This window comes from Hemitrygon akajei, unplaced genomic scaffold (assembly GCF_048418815.1).
Source record: "Hemitrygon akajei unplaced genomic scaffold, sHemAka1.3 Scf000054, whole genome shotgun sequence".
Taxonomy (NCBI): domain Eukaryota; kingdom Metazoa; phylum Chordata; class Chondrichthyes; order Myliobatiformes; family Dasyatidae; genus Hemitrygon; species Hemitrygon akajei.
The window spans coordinates 1,055,555-1,073,520 of NW_027331940.1; the positions used below are offsets into that span (position 1 = coordinate 1,055,555).

At 43.9% G+C, this 17,966-nt stretch overlaps 1 protein-coding gene and 1 pseudogene across 1 annotated transcript in view; both read right to left on the reverse strand.

Moving 5' to 3' along the window:
- The window catches only part of LOC140721365 (uncharacterized), a 310,112-nt gene that overhangs the window by 153,120 nt on the left and 139,026 nt on the right, over positions 1-17,966 (reverse strand). The gene's annotated exons all lie outside the window — the stretch shown is intronic.
- Positions 10,267-11,755, reverse strand: LOC140721371 (N-acetyllactosaminide beta-1,3-N-acetylglucosaminyltransferase 3 pseudogene; annotated as a pseudogene).

Genomic DNA, 17,966 nt, shown 5'->3' on the forward strand with positions numbered 1-17,966 from the left:
TAGTAAGGGTTCCACAATGGAAACAGAGTGTTGAGACTCTCTCCAATAAGCCGATGCCGCGCATCGGTACGAGAACCACAATCGGCACGGAGCGGTGCACTGCAGGAGCAGAAGGAAGTGAGATTGACAGGTGAGCTTGAACACATCCGCTGTTCTGCACATACTTACAGTGACGCTCGAAAGGCAATATACCTGACAGTAAATCAGGAGAAAGAAAATACAACTTCCTGGCAAATAATAAAACAGCCTGGGAATCTACGGATTTTGATCACAGGTCTCTGGAATATCGCTGTGGATCTTTTACAGTGTTTGCAGAAATACTTGCAGTGTATTTTATTTTAACACATGTCAGCTGTCACTGTGATTCCCATCACTCAAACCGCCCGGAATGACTGAAACGAACGAACGAAAAGAAAGAGCGAATGTTCCACTTTAGCAAAGAAGTGTTCTCCATTTCACCCGCCTGAACAAACTCCTTCCCTAAATTTCAGAAGCGAATGTTTTCCGTCAAATGTTACAAAATAAATCGACTTCAAGATGAATGCCTAGTTTAAAAGCAACACATATTTTAAAAATATCCTATCTAAATAGCTGAAGCCAGATATCATGGAAAATAACATGGAAAATACACATCATATTTTGTTTTAAAGTAAATAGATTGCAATATCCCTTGAGGAGTCAAGTAAATGACACGGGAACAGTGAATAAAAATAGTTTAACGTAAGTGTTTGTGCAGTTGGTTGTCACTAATGTCCCTGACGTGATAGCCACGCTAATTGCCTCAGTGGAATTGCTCTCTCCTCAATAAAAGTCTGTTAAACCGATCACCAGTCCATCTGAGCAGCTGAAACGCTCCGCACAACTGAACGATGCTTCTGACGGAATATGGGATATCCGGCGATTTACTACATCGAGGCCATTTTCTATCCCACACTTGTAGCGGTTGGTGTCCCCGGTAAGATGCCGGAGCTGGTTACTTTATGTATGGTGCGGTCGTTACTCTGCTGCGGTATCCGCACTGTTACTGAGCACAGATGCTGTCATCGGCTGAAACGTGTTTCCGGAATGGAGGATTCAAGCTTCTCATTGTTTTATTTTTATTTTCGTACTTTGATCGAAGTGATTTTTCTTTTGTTAATTAGGTTCGAGCCGATATTGACATTGTTTCATAATTTCACCTCGTTAGACTTTCTGAAGTGATGCCGGTCTCTGCTTTTCTGGGTCCGAGTTTCTATCAGTGCAGACACTTCCACCTTATGACAATGTGGCAGTTTGCTTAAATGACGGTCCTGTCTATTTTCGACAAGTAGATACGTTCTTACATCAGTCAGTAAATGATAAATTGTGTTTTGTATCTTTTGATTCCACTTTCTCACCGCTGCAAACAATCCCTTCAAATGTTTCTCTCCAAATAATGGAACTGATGTTGTTTACAATCTTCCGTTCACCGGTCCGTGAGTCGTGGAACTCGGATGCCTCGCTCTAAACTGAGGGAAGGTCGCCAATCCACTGACACTCACATCCGTCATTGTCCTCCAGCCGGAGTGCAGCGACCGAGACCGCACACACTGAATTCCCGCTTTCCACTTCCAAACAGACCATACCCTGCATAGCATCGGTAAAATGGGCACATTCAAGGAACTGACCATATTTCTACTATGTTTCCAAATTTCTTGCAATTAATTTAACGGCGATTGTGATCCTATCTCGGGGAAAATGCGGACTCTCCAAATGCATCACCCGTTACCTGGTTGGAATGGCAACAGCGGATCTGATGGTGGTTATCGTTTTTGCTTTAGTGAAACAGACCAACAATATCTACATTTATTCCAGATCCCTGCTCATCACTCCTGTATGCGCTCTGACACTTGTATTTGCGGCTGCGACGAGGGACTGTTCTGTTTGGTTCACGGTTAGTTTTACCTTCGATCGCTTCATCGCAATATGTTGCCGAAAGTTGCGGGAGCGATACTGCACCGAGCGAACAGCAACGGCTGTTATCGTGACCGTGGTTATAGTGAGCTGCGGGAAATGTGTCCCGTTTTACTTTGCCCTTGAACCTTACGTCATCATTGACAACACGCCTTGGCGGTGCATCAGCACAGATGAATACACCACTTCACCAGCGTGGAGAGGGTACACATTACTGCAGAGCATTTTAACACCATTGCTACCAAACGGCTTAGTCCTGTTGTTTAACGGGTTAACCGTAAGACATATCGTTGTGGCAAATAGAGTCCGCAGAAGGCTTCGGCACAGCAGCGACAATCAGAAAGATGCCGAGGTGGAAAGACGCAGAAAATCGATGATTTTGTTGTTTTCTATATCAGCTAATTTCATATTATTTTGGATGCCCTATGTAGCCCATTCTCTGAAATGGCAAGCGCAAAACTATTTTTACCAGGACAGATATTTGAATTCCCCGGTATACATCCTACAACAATTTGGGTTCATGTTACAATTTCTCAGCATGTGTACCAATACTTGTATCTATACACTGACACAGAGGAAATTCAGAGAGGAGCTGAGGAATGGAATGAAGTATGTGTTTACATTAAATGGCCATCTGTGTATATAACGCCCGTGTCTAATGAAAATTCAGCGGAGTTTTCAAATAAAGTCGTTTTACAATGAACAGATTTGGCAAATATGTCATAAATTCAAATAATCATATACCTGCTCATCCGGAAATTGCAAAGTTGGCGGAAGATTGTTTGCTTCATACAGTTCAGGTAGGTAGCAATATAAACGTTCAATGCTCCTGGCGTGATTGTCACTTTGGTTGAAGTATGTTCGAAACTATCACAGATACTCGACTGTCACAAGGACAGAGATGAATTCAGGAATTTCTGGGTTTTACATGTTTCAAAATGGACAGGGTCTGGTAACAGAGTGTAAAGGGAGTGCGACGGGAAACCAGGGAGAGTATCGCAGGTGCAGAATGGGAGGACAACGTGGAGCGTTCGTTTGTTAATCGACTGGGAGACGAACACTGCTTCTGTTCTCCCTTTTGAAATGGGCGCGATCTCCCCATTTGGAGTATTCTGTACAGACGCCCACAAGATCAACAAAAAAAAACGCAACGGGAACAGTGAGGAACCGACTGGGAAGCGGAAATTGGACATGAGCCGTTATTGGCACGGGCAACTGCAACTTCCCTAATAGTCTTTGGCACCTACCCAAGGACAAAATGTTTAGGAATGGCATAAATTCTCAGTTCTGTTCAGGAAGGATTCATGTCACTGTAAGAAGAAAGGCTGACTGGCGAACTTTCCATACCAGATCTAATATTAGAAAAGGAAACGGGTCAGGTGACAGATCTTTCCGTGGGTCTGCATTTCAGAACAACAGGGAGAACTCCCCGACATTTACCTTGCACAGAGTTAGGAACAGGGATCATGGGGTCTATTTAATTCGGGGTCAGTGATGTTTGGAGCTGCCTGGCAGGAGCTCAGGACCGTACATTGGGAAATGATGCACTCAGGGTATTGCGCAACAGATATGTGGGGATTGTTTAGGGAGCACTTACACAGGGTTCAGTATAGGCTTGTCTCAGTGACGCAGGGAAAGGATGATAGCGTAAAGTAACCCTGGGAGACAAGAAAGTTAGAACAACACATCAAGAGGAAGAAAGAACGATACTTACAGAACAGGAAGAAAGGATCAGGTAAGGCTACAGCGAGTCACAATGTAGACAGGAAGGAATTTAACAATGGACTTAAAATACTTATAGGGGGATTTGAGAAATCCTTGACGAGTTGCACTGTGAAGAACAGGAGGAGACTGGAAAGAGTGTGGGCAGATCAGAGGTTAAAGAGGAAAACTTGTGTCTGGAGTCCAAAGAGGCGGTGAAGCTCCTCACTGAATATGTTAATCAATGTGAACACAGCGGCAAAAGGCAGATATGCTAGAACATGCCGACGCTAAGAAAGAGGATGCGTTGGAAATTTGGAAAAAATTATGATAGATGTTTCCCGATGCCGGAAGGGATACAGACCAGGTAATTTTGGAAGGCGATCTCGGATATTGCTGCGCTTTTGGACAGGATATTTGTGTCTTTGCTGGCCACGGAAGTAGAACTAGATGATTGGAGTGTGGAAAATGTTGTTCATTTGTTGACGAAAGATAATAGGGATAGTTTTTGGAATTATAGACCAGCGAGTTTTACATCGGTTGTGGGTAAACTACTGTAGAGGATTATTGAAGAAGGAACTTATGAGTATTTGGAGAAACGCAGTCTGGCTGCGGAGAGAGAACATGGCATGTTGTCCTTAATGAGTCAGATTGAATTGTTTGAAAGCGAAAATAAAGCAAACAGATGAATCCGAACAGTCGATGTGGGTGCATTAATTCTGGTCAGGAGTTTGATCAGTTCCCCATAGTGGACTCATTCAGAAAGTCAGGAGGCATGGGATCGAGGGAAACCTGGCTGTGTTGATTCAGTATTTGCTTCCTAACAGAAGGCAGATGATGCAGTAGACAGAGTGAATTCTGGCTGGAAGACAGAGCGCAGCCGTGTTCCTCAAGCAGAGTCGAAATTCTGCTGCACTTTACAACTCTATTGCGAGTCTGCAGTTACCAGTGCTCTCAGAAATAGGGCTGAGGAAATAATCGATTTAATCTGATCACACAGCACCACCTGGATAATTAATGGAATTAGGGCTGACGACGTCGGCAAATCGCTGAGTGATTGACTGCACCAGCGCGTTTCCTAAACTGACCTGTCATTTACATATTACAGGGCAAATGCTACAATGACTTCAAAGCATCTTTTCCAATGGAGCCCTACAACTGGAAACCAGAATTTCAAAGTGTTCAGCAGCAGCTACTGGTGCTCACTAAAAGAACCAGCCTTCCAAAATGGCAATTCCGAATTCCCAATTCAAGTACACACCAATTTATCCAAATGCCAATTTACCTCTGAATAGTTGTTTTATCACATCGGGTGTAGATACGCTCATATTTCGATCCATTTAACCCTGAATCCACATGGCCGGTGTGGAATGCGTGTCTCTCTCTGAAGTCAATAATAAATGAAACATACAAAACTACACAAACTAAAAACGCAGCGAAGGCAAAGCAAATAATGAGGCTCACACTTGCCTCCCTTCAAAACCATCGCAGGCAATTGGAGAATACAGAATAACCATCCAAATTACTTCAGTGTTGCAAGGACAGAGGGATCGAACAGTACCAACGACTTTCTAGATTGGCCGGTGCTGTGTGACACTGAAGTTCTAACCCAGATACACAGTCAGACAGCCATAGGAAACTACTGCACAGAAACGGGGTCTCCATCGACCTCACCCGGACCGTGCCCATCCATATCCCTCTCATCCGTGTACTTCTCCAATCATCTCTTAAACGTTAGCATTGGAATCTCAATTACCATTTGTGTTGGCAGCTCTGTCTACACTCTGACCACCCTCTGAAAGAAGAGGTTTCCCCTCATGTTTCACTTAAACATTTCACATTTCACACTCACCCATGATCGTCAGTTGTATTCTCGCCCGATATCAGTGGAGAGAGTCCGCTTGCATTTACACTCTCTATACGCCTCATAATGTTGTATACCTCTATCAAATCTCCCCTCAGTCTTCTACCTGCTCGGGAATAAACTGCTAACACGTGAAATCTTTCCTTTTAATTAAAAACATTCAGTCCGTTACGGCACTAGCCGTATAATTTTTTTCTGCATTATTTTAATCTTATTTTCATCCTTCCCGCACACATTTTTCCAAATTAGGCCTCAATAAAGCCTTAGACAACAGCAAGGTAACGTCACTACTCCTGCACTCAGTACTTTGGTCTATGAAGGCCAATGTGCGAAAATCTTTTATTACGACCCTGTCTAACTGCGCCACAACTTTCATTGAATTATGGACCATCATTCCCAGATTCATTTGTCCAGTCGTACTCCTCAGTGCCCTATTTCTCATTGGGTCAGACCAACCCTGGCTGGTCCGCACAAAGTGCAAAATCTAACTCTTGTCTGTGTTAAATGCGATCTGACACTTTTCAACCCATTTTCAAGCTGGTCCAGATTCCGCTTCATGCTCCGGTTCGCTTCATCACTGTCGACTACACCCGCAATGTTGCTATCATCGGCAAATTTGCTGATCTTGTTAACGACATTATCATCCAGATAGTTGATATAGATTACAAATAACAACGGGCACAGCAACGATCCCTGGGACACTCCACTCATCACAGGTCCCCAGTCAGAGAGACAACCATCCATTACCACACTCTAGCTTCCCCAACGAATCCAATGGCGAATCCAATTTGCTACCTCATCGTGAAAGCCAAACGACTGAACCTTCTCGAACATCCTCCCCTACGGAACCTTGAAAAATTCCTGGCTGAAGTCCCTGTTAGACGGCATCCACTGCCTTGCCTTCCACACCATTCTTGATAACGACCTCGGAAAGCTCTGTGAGATTGGTTAGACATGACCTACTACGCACGGGCCCATTCTGACTATCGCTAATATTCTTGTTTGTCCAGTTACTTCCCTTCATACCCCATGACCAGCGTAGTCTGAACAACGAGGACAATTCATCATTACATAATATTTGGCAAGTCCCTTCCAATCAAAGCTATCGAGATCATCCAGCGGCCGGGACTGATATTTATGGCCTAATATTTTTTTTAATTCTCCTGCACTTGATGATCCGACGCATTGAGAGTCGTCTGGAAGAGCAAGGCGTTGTAGCTTTAAATAATTAATCGATTTACTTAACTATAGCAAGACACGGTACGCTCGGTCGAACACAGAACATAGAATATTACAGCACAATACACAAGGTTCTGATAGGCTTTCAACTAATGTAAGTTCGATCTAACACATCCCCCCTGCATCTCCATCAGAATCAAAGTTTTCAAAGGTACATTTAAAGAATCAGAACAGATTTAATATCGCAGACATACGTCGCGAAATTGTTAACTTTATGGTAGCAGTACAATGAAATACAGGATAAATAAATATAGAGAAAACTAAACTGAGATACAGGTGGCAGCGGGGAAAAAAGCTGTTCCTGAATCGCTGAGCCTGAGCTTTCAGGCTTCTGTATCTCCTTCCCGATGGTAACACTGTGTAGAGGGCACGTCCTGTTAGTGGGCAATGTTAATGATGGACGCCACTGTGACAAGATTCATCCCTTGTAACAATGATCAATGAGATACAGAGAATCTGTATTTACCAACAAGTATATTTTATTATTTCTACTAAAACACGTAGATTTACACACTGTCGCTGACAGCAACATTGCGGGTGTAATCGACAGTGATGATGGGTACCGGAGCATGAAACGGGATCTGGACCAGCTGGAAATTGGGTTGAAAACACTTGTCTTAACAAGTAGCTGCTCTTCTGAGCATGGTCTCAGGTTTATTGCTCTGATTAGATTGTCCCAGAGTCAAGAATTAGTTCAGAGTCCACGCCCTTCACATAACAATTGGCGATTTGTTTGAGAATGGACTCAGGTTTAGCAGATCATTACCTGAAGCTTCCTGTGTCCACATTCAGTTCCTCTGATTAAATTATTCCAGTGCAAGAATCAGTTCATAGCCCACAAAATAGGGGAGAACAGAGAGAACTGGTTTGTCTGCTTCCCTGTCCTTGATCAGTCTGTAGTTTCTTTTGGCCAACAATGTTTAATAAGCCAAGCAATCTGACACGACGGTATCTTTCTCGGGTCGGCTGTCGTCTGTATGCACCAGGGTGGATGATGGAGGTTTTGCAGAGATGCCGAGTGCTGTAGGGTCGAAGGGGTTTACAGAAATGCGGTGTGATGTAGGGGTTGGAACGGTTTTGTTACGTACCCCGTAACGGGTTAAAAGAACCAGCATAAATGGAACACACCTGGAGTCTGGTATTGTTACAAATAAAACACTGTTCAGTAGTATCTACGTAATCTCGTAATATAAAACCTGATAAATCAAACAGGTTAGCAGAGTTTATGCAAATGTAAGTGTGTAAATATAAAACCCCAAACTTCTTCAGCTTAGGTGGTCAATGATACCGTCTTACGATGGTATAGAAATGACGTCAGTTCAGTTTGTGATATTAAGTTGAGTAGAATTGAGGAGAGAGAGTGAGAGAGAGAGAGGTGATTTGTTTTCCAAGTAAGCTGATGTCGTCGATCTTTCCGTTGCCTTCCGAAGTCGTGTTAAAGTTTTGTGATCACACAAAAGAGTACCGCCTTCACGCAGTAAAGCTATCAAAGGTTAAACACACCGATAACATTCCACCGGTCACCCCTTTCCCACACTGCGATCAAAACCCATCCTTTCGTGGGCACTGAAAGCTCATCCAGTGTCTATTTCTTCTGTATTTCTGTCCGTGCCTTCTGTGTGTCTCTGTGTCTGTCTGAAAAGCCAGCTGACCGTGTATATATCCCAAACATGCTGAGCGCCAGCTGTCCATTATATAGCCCCGCTCTTCCGTAACCATGGCGACTCACGAGCTGCTCGGTGCTCTCTCTCTCTCTCTCTCTCTCTCTCTCTCTCTCTCTCTCTCTCTCTCTCTCTCTCTCTCTCTCTCTCTCTCTCTCTCTCTCTCTCTGAATCGGTGTACACCAACTCTCTCTCTTTTTAAAGGCACAGTCCATATTGAATACACCTTAGCATCTCGTCACAGTTTTTACAGATAGCGAGGGGTGTCAGCACACTTCTCCACCAATGTGGATATGCAGTTTACTTGTAGTACCAAACTGGCATTTCTGTCTGTAACAAAATGAAACCCGTCTTGTGTCGGAGTGTTTTGCTAATAATGTTCGTGCAACATTATGCTGAGTGATCCTGAGTACCTGACTGCAGACCGCAGTCCCTACACATTGTTGGCAGAATATGGCATTAAAGGCAAAACTTTTGACAGTGCGGAGGATCAGAGGGATCTTGGGGTTCGAGTCCCCAGAACACACAAAGCTGCTACACAGGTTGACTCTGTGGTTAAGATGGCATATAGTGCATTGGCCTTCACCAATTGTGGGATTGAGTTTAAGAGCTGAGAGGCAATGTTGCAGCTATATAGGACCCAGGTCGGATCCCACTTGGAGTACCGTGCTCAGTTATAATTTCCTCACTACAGGAAGGACATGGAAACCATAGAAAGGGTGCAGAGGAGATTTACAAGGATGTTGTCTGAATTGGGGAGCATGCCTTATGAAAATAGGTTGAGTGACCTCGGCCTTCTGCTCCTTGGAGCGATGGAGGATGAGAGGTCGCCTGATAGAGGTGTACAAGATAATGAGAGGCATTGATCGTGTGGACAGTCAGAGGCTTTCCCCAGGGCTGAAATAGCTAGCATGAGAGGGCATAGTTTAAGGTGCTTGGAAGTAAGTACAGAGCAGATGTCAGGGGTAAGTTTTTTTTTTACACAGAGAGAGGTGAGTGTGTGGAATGGGCTGCCGGCGGCGGTGGTGGAGGCTGAACCGATACGGTCTGTTAAGAGACTCCTGGCTGGTTACATGGAGCTTAGTAAAAGAGGGCTATGGGTAAAGCCTAGGTAGGTCTAAGGTAGGGACATGTTCGGCACAGCTCTGTGGGCCGAGGGGCCCACATTATGCTGTAGGTTTTCTATGTTTCTACTCAGACGAAGGCCACTGGGTTTGTCCAACCTTCCTTTAATTTGCTCTTACTAATCAATCCCAAATGCCGATTGGCCACTAGTTGATTGGTCACCGATTGCTCTATTGCAGTGCCGTGAGCTGCCCCTCGGACAAAGAGCCTTGTTGAAGTCCCCTCCTCTCCAGATCTCCGATGTCCAGGTTGGCCACTAGTCAAAGCTACCGGACTTACCTCTCAGTGATGACCGTGTCAATGACAGCAACATGACACTGGCAACCGAGTACATTGTCTTAGACAAGACACCTGCCAAATCTAATGCCACGCCCCTTCGCACTACATATGGACTGCTGCCTATGTTTGCATATTGATCTGTTGTCCCCACATGTTCATTGATCTCCTTCCCTCTCTTCAATGTGAATACTCCAGTTAAAGCCATCTCCTGCGTGTGTGCTTTTATTTGATATGTAGTTACACAGACACAATGCAGGCTGACATTTGACTACAGAAGTGATGACCATAAGTTTCTCTATTCCTCCAACCCTGAGACAATATAAGATCTATATTCTTTGTTGTCCTCACAGTTCCAGTCCAAGAAACACATTTATCTCTTTCATATTTTGCAAGGGACATGTAAGAAACGGCAAGAAGAAAATACACAGATATAACTGTAACTAAAAATTTTATTGGTGGCTTATTATACAAATGCCCCAAGTGAACATGCTGTACCTATCTGCACGCAATGCAACAAGGACTGCTCACTTGGAATAACTTTACAATTGACTTAAATTGTGATGCTGCTGTCAATATTGTAATGTCATTATGGGTGCAGTAAGAATTAGTCTGAGTGATGACACCTGACAGCTTTACAAACATTTGTAGAATGTAGAAAGACACTAACCCTATGAATTAATGTATCCTCCAATATAATTTAGGAATTGAGCTTCTTACATTGCATAAACAACTGATTAACACATGTTTATAAACTGCATTGCATTCCAACAGTTGCTACATTCTCTCATGACTCATGCGGTCCTTTTCGTGGATGCAGACTTCTGGGCAGCATGAGCACATTTCAGATTGGCATCATGCACCGCATCCCACATCAGTAGCAGTTCGAAAGGCCGAAAACGGTGCACTAGCAGCAACTCACGGTAATAGCAAGGATTGAAAGAGTCATCTTGGGTTGAAGGAACCCTGACTCCAGCTGTCCTGAATCCGCTATGGGAGTGTGGGGCTAGTCCAGCCTTGGCCAGACACATCCCCAAAAATACATCATCAATGGGGAATAGTTCAAGGTCTTGGGCTATGTGGTAAATGATATGAGCTGTATACACAGACATAAGTATGCCCCCTCCACCAACATATGGTGGGTACGACTTGATAGAGGTCACTATTTCTGGCACATAATACTTGCTCCACGTCTGGCGAATGGGCCCAACCCCATAAATGAGATGGCCCACAAACAGGTGTTGGTGAACCTTCATGCCTAGCAAGTAATTAACCATGTTATCGGTGTTGGCAAAAACATCATCATCTCCATTGAAGATGAATTTAGCTCTGGGGCAAAATGCACTGACCCACTGCAGCAACTTGTATTGTTTGAGGGTGAGGTTGAAAAAGGTATCCAAGAAATCCCACTGTAGGACATCTCTGTGTTCTCTGTTTTCCATTGCTAACAGCTGATTCAATTTCCTTATTTCTTTTTGGTCAGGAGAGACACCAGAGATAAAGACTCTCTTAATTAGGACCCCATTGAATTCGCGTTCTTTGCCCCAGGTCTTCCTTACCATTTCCCGCCGATCCTGGTTGAAAGGGTCAGATTTGATTACCAGGAGCAGGAAGACATTCTGAGATCCTTCTCGACCACCGCATTTGTCTGGGACATTTTGAATCATGTCAAATTCTCGACAGTGTTTATACATCAAGAAGTTTTTTATGTGCTCTTTCTGCTGATCAAATGAGGACAGGTGCAACAATGTCGTGTTCGCGTGGCACTTCGGCTTGTGCACTGATTTAGTTGCATCAGCAGTAACAACCTTGGGCAGATCTTTGCGATGAACAGTTTCTGCAACATCATCAGTCTCTCGACGTTGGTCATTATCCCAGAACATGAAGAACAATCCCAGAGTAATCAAAACAGTCAACACTACGTTCTCATAGAATCGCCGATGTCTTCTCATCTTTCACCTGAAGTAGAGAAAAATATGGATTAATTCAAAGAAAACTTTACATTTACATGATGCTTGTGAAGAATGAGAAGTTTAAGCTGTAATGAAGTTCACTAATGCTTTGTAATATTGACCTCAAAATGGTGGTGAGGTAAGGAATAGGCAGGGCCCTACAAACTGTTGAAAGTTTAATTGACCTGAAGCATTCCATCCCAGCAGAAAAACAAATCTACCTATAGGATACCATCTTTGTCATTAAACTGAAAATCGCATAGTTTCTTTCTGGACATTAAATATATATGATTCCAAAGGCTTTATTCCACCTCTCTTCACAGCTCTCATCACTCCTCTCGGGGCTTAAACTGAGCTGAGCCAGACATAGAGCAATATAGCACAATGCAGGCATTTTGGCCCATGATGTTGCACCAAACTTTTAATCTGCTCCAAGATCAATTTATCCCTACTCTCTCAAATAGCTCTCCATTCTTCTTTCATCCATGTGTCTATCTAAAAGCCTCTTAAATCTCACTAATGCATCTACCCTTATCACGACCCAGGCTGTGCATTCTATACACCCACCATTTTCTTTTTAAAAAAATACTACTTCTGACAATCCCCTAAAACTTTCTCTAATCACCTTAACATTATGCCCCAATCATATTAGTCATTTCTGACCTGGGAAAATGTTGCTGGCTGTCCACGCTATCTATGCCTCTTATCAGCTTATACGCCTCTATCAAATCACATTTCCTCCCACTTTGCTCTAAAGAGGATGGCCTCAGCTCGCTCAACATTCAGTTTGAGTTCACAGGTTATTGATACTATGGAATCTATTATTGACCATTGATTAGTAACTGAATATATGGCAGTGCAGGGAAAGTAACGTGTTAGTACAGCTGCTGAAAGTATCTGATTTTCACGGCATTTCAACCTGGTCTATATATGCCTACAATAGGAGAAACAAAGAGGAGTATACTCAAGGACTTTGGCTTCCTGCTTCTATTTTAACCAGATAATTGTATTCAAAGTTAAATTAGCAGTGGCCCACCCACGCTGCCATCCATTGGTCAAGCCACTTTATGGAAGACTGCAACTAAAGCATAACTAGTCCCAAAGGCAAGGCTGATTCCACCCAGACATTCAGTCGTTAGCAATTGTGACAAGACAGCGAAGCCATCGCAGGCCCGTATCTATGGAAGGAAAACGGCACCAGCATCACCTATGGCAGGAAGTTACGCTTCATGAAGAGCAGTGAACCTTGGACTCCAGGAGCCCAGAGAAAGCACAGATAACTGATAGCAGAACAGGGCAGATAGTTAGCATGATCCACAATGTGTGTGAGTAAAACCTTGGATGCCAGGAGCCCTGAAAAGACGCCAGTGACTGATAGCAGAACGATGTGTACAAGTAAAACTATTTGCACTGGGATGCAACTTGTGTCACTTTAGAATTATGGAATCCTAGAGTAATGCGATCTAAACAGGCCCTTCAGCTCAACTGGTCCATACCAACCACAGCATCCTCCCTGCTAGTCCCAGTTGTCTAGTTTGGCCCATAACTCTCCAAGCCTCTCCCTTCCATGTACCTGTCCAAATGCCGGTTAAATGTTGCAGTTGAACCCACTTCAACCACTTCCTCTGGTAGGTTCTTCCGGGTACTCACTGTCCTCCGTGTACAGAGGTTATCCCCATGGTCTCTTTTAATTTTTTTCCCTCCTCTCTTCTATCTGTGACCTCTCATTTTGGACTCTCCAACTCTCCAATAATGACAATCCACCTTATCAATACCCCTTATGATTTTAAACTTCTGAGGTCACCTCTCATTCTCCAAGGCATAAAGGTCCAGCATGGCCAGCCTCACTTTAACCCAGGCCCTCTAGTCCAAAAAACATCGTCGTAAATTCCTTCTGCACCCTCTCCAACTTGACAGCGTCCTTCCTATAACAGTTCTATTTCATTTGAATGTCCATCATCTCACATATAACCATATAACAATTACAGCATGGAAACAGGCCATCTCAGCCCTTCTAGTCCGTGTCGAATGCTTACTCACACCTAATCCCACCGACCTGCTCTCAGCCCATAACCCTCCATTCCTTTCCTGTCCACATACCTATCCAATTTCTTTTAATGACAATATCGAACCTACCTTTACCACTTCTACTGGAACCTTGTTCCACACAGCTACTACTCTCCGAGTAAAGAAGTTCCCCCTCGTGTTACCCCTAAGCTTTTACCCCCTAACTCTCAATTCATGTCCTCTTGTTTGAATCTCCCCTACTCTCAATGGAAAAAAAGCCTATCCACGTCAAATCTATCCATCCCCTTCATAATTTTAAATACCTCTATCAAGTCCCCCCTCAACCTTCTATGCTCCAAGGAATAAAGATCTAACTTGTTCAACCTTTCTTTGCAAGTTAGGTGCTGAAACCCAGGTAACATTCTAGTAAATCTTCTCTGTACTCTATTTTGTTGACCTCTTTCCTATAATTCGGTGACCAGAAATGTACACAATACTCCAAATTTGGCCTCAGCAATGCCTTGTACAATTTTAACATTACACCCCAACTCGTATACTCAATGCTCTTATTTATAAAAGCCAGCATACCAAAAGCTTTCTTCACCACCCTATCCACGAGATTCCACCTCCAGGGAACTATGTACCATTATTCCCAGATCACTCTGTTCTACTGCATTCCTCAATGCCCTACCATTTAACATGATGTCCTATTTTGAATAGTCATACCAAAATATAGCACCTCACACTCATCAGCATTAAACTCCATTTGCCATCTGTCAGTCCACTCTTCTAACTGGCCTAGACCTCTCTGTAAGCTTTGAAAACCTACTTCATTATCCACAACGCCACCTATCTTAGTATCATCACCATACTTACTAATCCAATTTACCACCCCATCATCCAGATCATTAATGTATATGACAAACAACACTGGACCCAGTACAAATCCCTTAGGCACACCACTTGTCACCGGCCTCCAACCTGACGAACAGTTATTCCATGTTATTCAATGCCCCTGTTGAATCCATTTTACTACTTCAATACTAATACCTAACCATTGAAACTTCCTAACTAACCATCCGTGAGGAACCTTGTCAAAGGCCTTACTGACCTCCATATAGACAACATCCACTGTTTTACCCTCGTCAGCTTTCCTCGTAACCTCTTCAAAAATTCAATAAGAACTGTCAAACATGACCTTCTACGCACAAACCCATGTTGACTGTTCCTAATCAGACCCTGTCTATCTAGATAATTATATACACCATATAGTTGTTGCCTTTCATTGTAATGGCCCAATTGTGGACAAATATTTAAGACTGCAGTATGAAGTTGTCTCTGAGATCAGTGCTGCTCCAGGTTGCCGGGGCACAGTTAAATCTGGTGAAATCCGGTGTTCAAAAGAAAAGATTGCTCCAAAATCATAACCTTTCACCAGAGTTCACATGGTCCGTCCTGCTGCTGTGTCTTTCCTATAAGCCCACAGCGATTTCTGCCCTCAGCTGTCACTGAAGTTTATAGTCTGACAGTAAATTTGTCCCAAAGTAAAGAATAATTTCATGCGATGACACCACCCGATCTGAACCAGGATGCGGGTCGCGGTTGCTCCCTGGAGCAGATCGATTTGTCGTGAGATACAGTATGTAATCTTTGTCACCGTCTACTGAGGTACAATACTAAGCCTGGGTCGAACAGCACATCAGAACCATTGGCTCGAAGGAGTTTTTGTGTCGTTTAGTTCCTGCGCTGTGGAGCAGGGTCTGGAGTTACGTGCTGGTGAGCGTGAGTGCAGGCTTATGTGTGTGTTGTCAACTGAACATTACTCTGATTGTGTTCACTTACTGTTTGGTCCCACTGAATTCCGGTGCTCGGATTCGCTGGTAACAGAATCAGGAGCTCAGCACAGAGTAAGCACAGAGACTGTACTGGGTGGGCAACGTTACGATGAGTTAAAACGCCCCCTTGTGACGGCAGGAGCTCAGCACAGAGTAAACACAGAGACGGTACTAGGTGGGCAACGTTACGATGAGTTAATACGCCCACTTGTGATGGCAGGAATTCTAGTGTTTCGACCATTTCATCACTGTCTTTAAAATTGTGTGGCTTTGCGGATCCGCCTGATTTTTCTTCAAAGACAGCAAGCATCTGTCAGTGATATTTATGTACAATATCCTGTGTATGTTACTAAAAAGGGCTTCTTTGGTTTGTTACGAGTAGGGATGCTTCTTTGTCTGTTAAATGTTTCTCTCGCCGTTGTTTCTCTTTAGAATGGCTGATATGGTAATTGTATTCATTTGTCAATCAATGGGGAATGTTATTGTGTTTTGTGAGGCTGGGAACTTGGGGGAGGGGTTGTGCGGGCTTGGGGTGAGAAGGGAGTCAGAAGGGAGACGCCGAGGAAGGTGGACGTGCGCTCGGAAGACCAGCGGGGAGTCCGAGGTGGAAGACGTGGAAGTCGGAGGCAAGCGACGAGGGGTCGAATGGTTCGCTGGTTGAGCTCCAACGAGTGCACTAACTGACTGAACTTTGATAAGTTGGCGCCATTTGTTTTTTTCTTGTATATATATATATTATATTGCCTAATACTCTTTTAATTTTAGTAAACTCTTTAAAGTGTATTTCATACCGGTATTTGTTGTGGGTTTGATACTGTTGGCGGGCGCGATGCATAAACGCGATTCTCACAGCACCTGCGTGTATGGGAAGTGGGTTGGTGAGTGGCTGGATCTCCTTTTCCCCTAGACATATACCAGCCTTTTGGGTAAGTGTTACATTTAAAATAAAACTTGCTGATTTAAATCTCATTGGCTATTGATAACAAATGTCTGTGTGCACTGTATTGTGCTCCTCCGGTACCTAGTAATACGGCCACTGACTCTATGTCCGTAGTCTTCTACTGCCGTAGCCCGTTCAGTTCAATGTTCGACATGTTTCTCGTCCAGCGATGCCTCTCTGCACAGTGCAGTAGTAACGTGATTATTTGAGTTGCTGTCGTCTTCCTGGCAGATTGAATCAATCCCGCCTTTCTCCACCGATCTCTCTCATTACTAAGACGTTTTTGCTCTCAGAATTGCCGCAACCTGATTTATTTCCCAGCACCATTCTCCGCAAAACTGAGACTGCTGAACGGGAAAATCCCTGGATTTCAGCAGTTCCTGCGATATTCAAACTGAACCGTCTGAGGCAACAAACATTCCACCCTAAAAGTCATCCAGATCACATTTCATCTCCATTGTGATGTTTGCTGGAGACAGAACGTACACTTTACTAAAGAACAGGATAGGGAGAGACCCGCTGATAAAGCTGTGGGTTCAGTTAATGATTATCACCAGGAGCTGACTGAACATTAACCAGGGTGTGATCATTACTTACAGAACCCGTAACACAGCCTTACTGGGACAGGGTGGTAACAGAACCTGGAACCGCGGTACAACGTAAGAAGCTCTATATACTGAAATATAAACATCATAGAGATATTTAGACACTTTTATGAACACGAATGGGATTGATAACGTATTGTGTTGATCGACATTAGAACTGTAGCGAATCGCGTTTAAATGACTTAATAACTCCCTTCATCTAATTGAATGCATCGACTTCCTGTGCATGTCCCGGGGGATGACGGGGCAGTTGACAGTGATATTGGAATCGCCGCAATTTCAGCCCAGCTCCGAATCATCAGCAAAGGCTCGGGAGGTGCGAGCTTCCCGCATCTCGGAACTGTCCCCAGGCTACTGCTCGCAGTAACAGAAGACCGATCCGTCCACACTCGGGCTCGACCGATCCCTGACCGAGGGAACTGAAGATTCGCTTTGTTTATTCCTTCACTGGCGGGATTGACACTATCTGTCCATCCTAGACGGCATTTCTGTTGGTGCTCAAAAGCATGGAACCACCCACATTGGAGATTACAGCCGGGGCGGGGGGTGGTCGTGGGGGGAGGCGGTGTAAGGAGTTGATGGTTCCATTATATAGTCGGTTGGTGAGACCTGTTGTGGATCACCGTCTGCAGTGTCGTTTCCCTTCTGTCAGATGTGAGTGGGTAGGTGGGAAATCAAAAGAAGGTTTACCAGACAGATATTTGCCCCTGCGAGTTTTTGTATGAGGAATCTGTTGTGATCTTGACTTGTGGTGTGACATAAAATAGGGGCTTGTATGCATTACAGTTTTTTTAAACAACAATATACTTGATTGTATCCGCGGTAATTT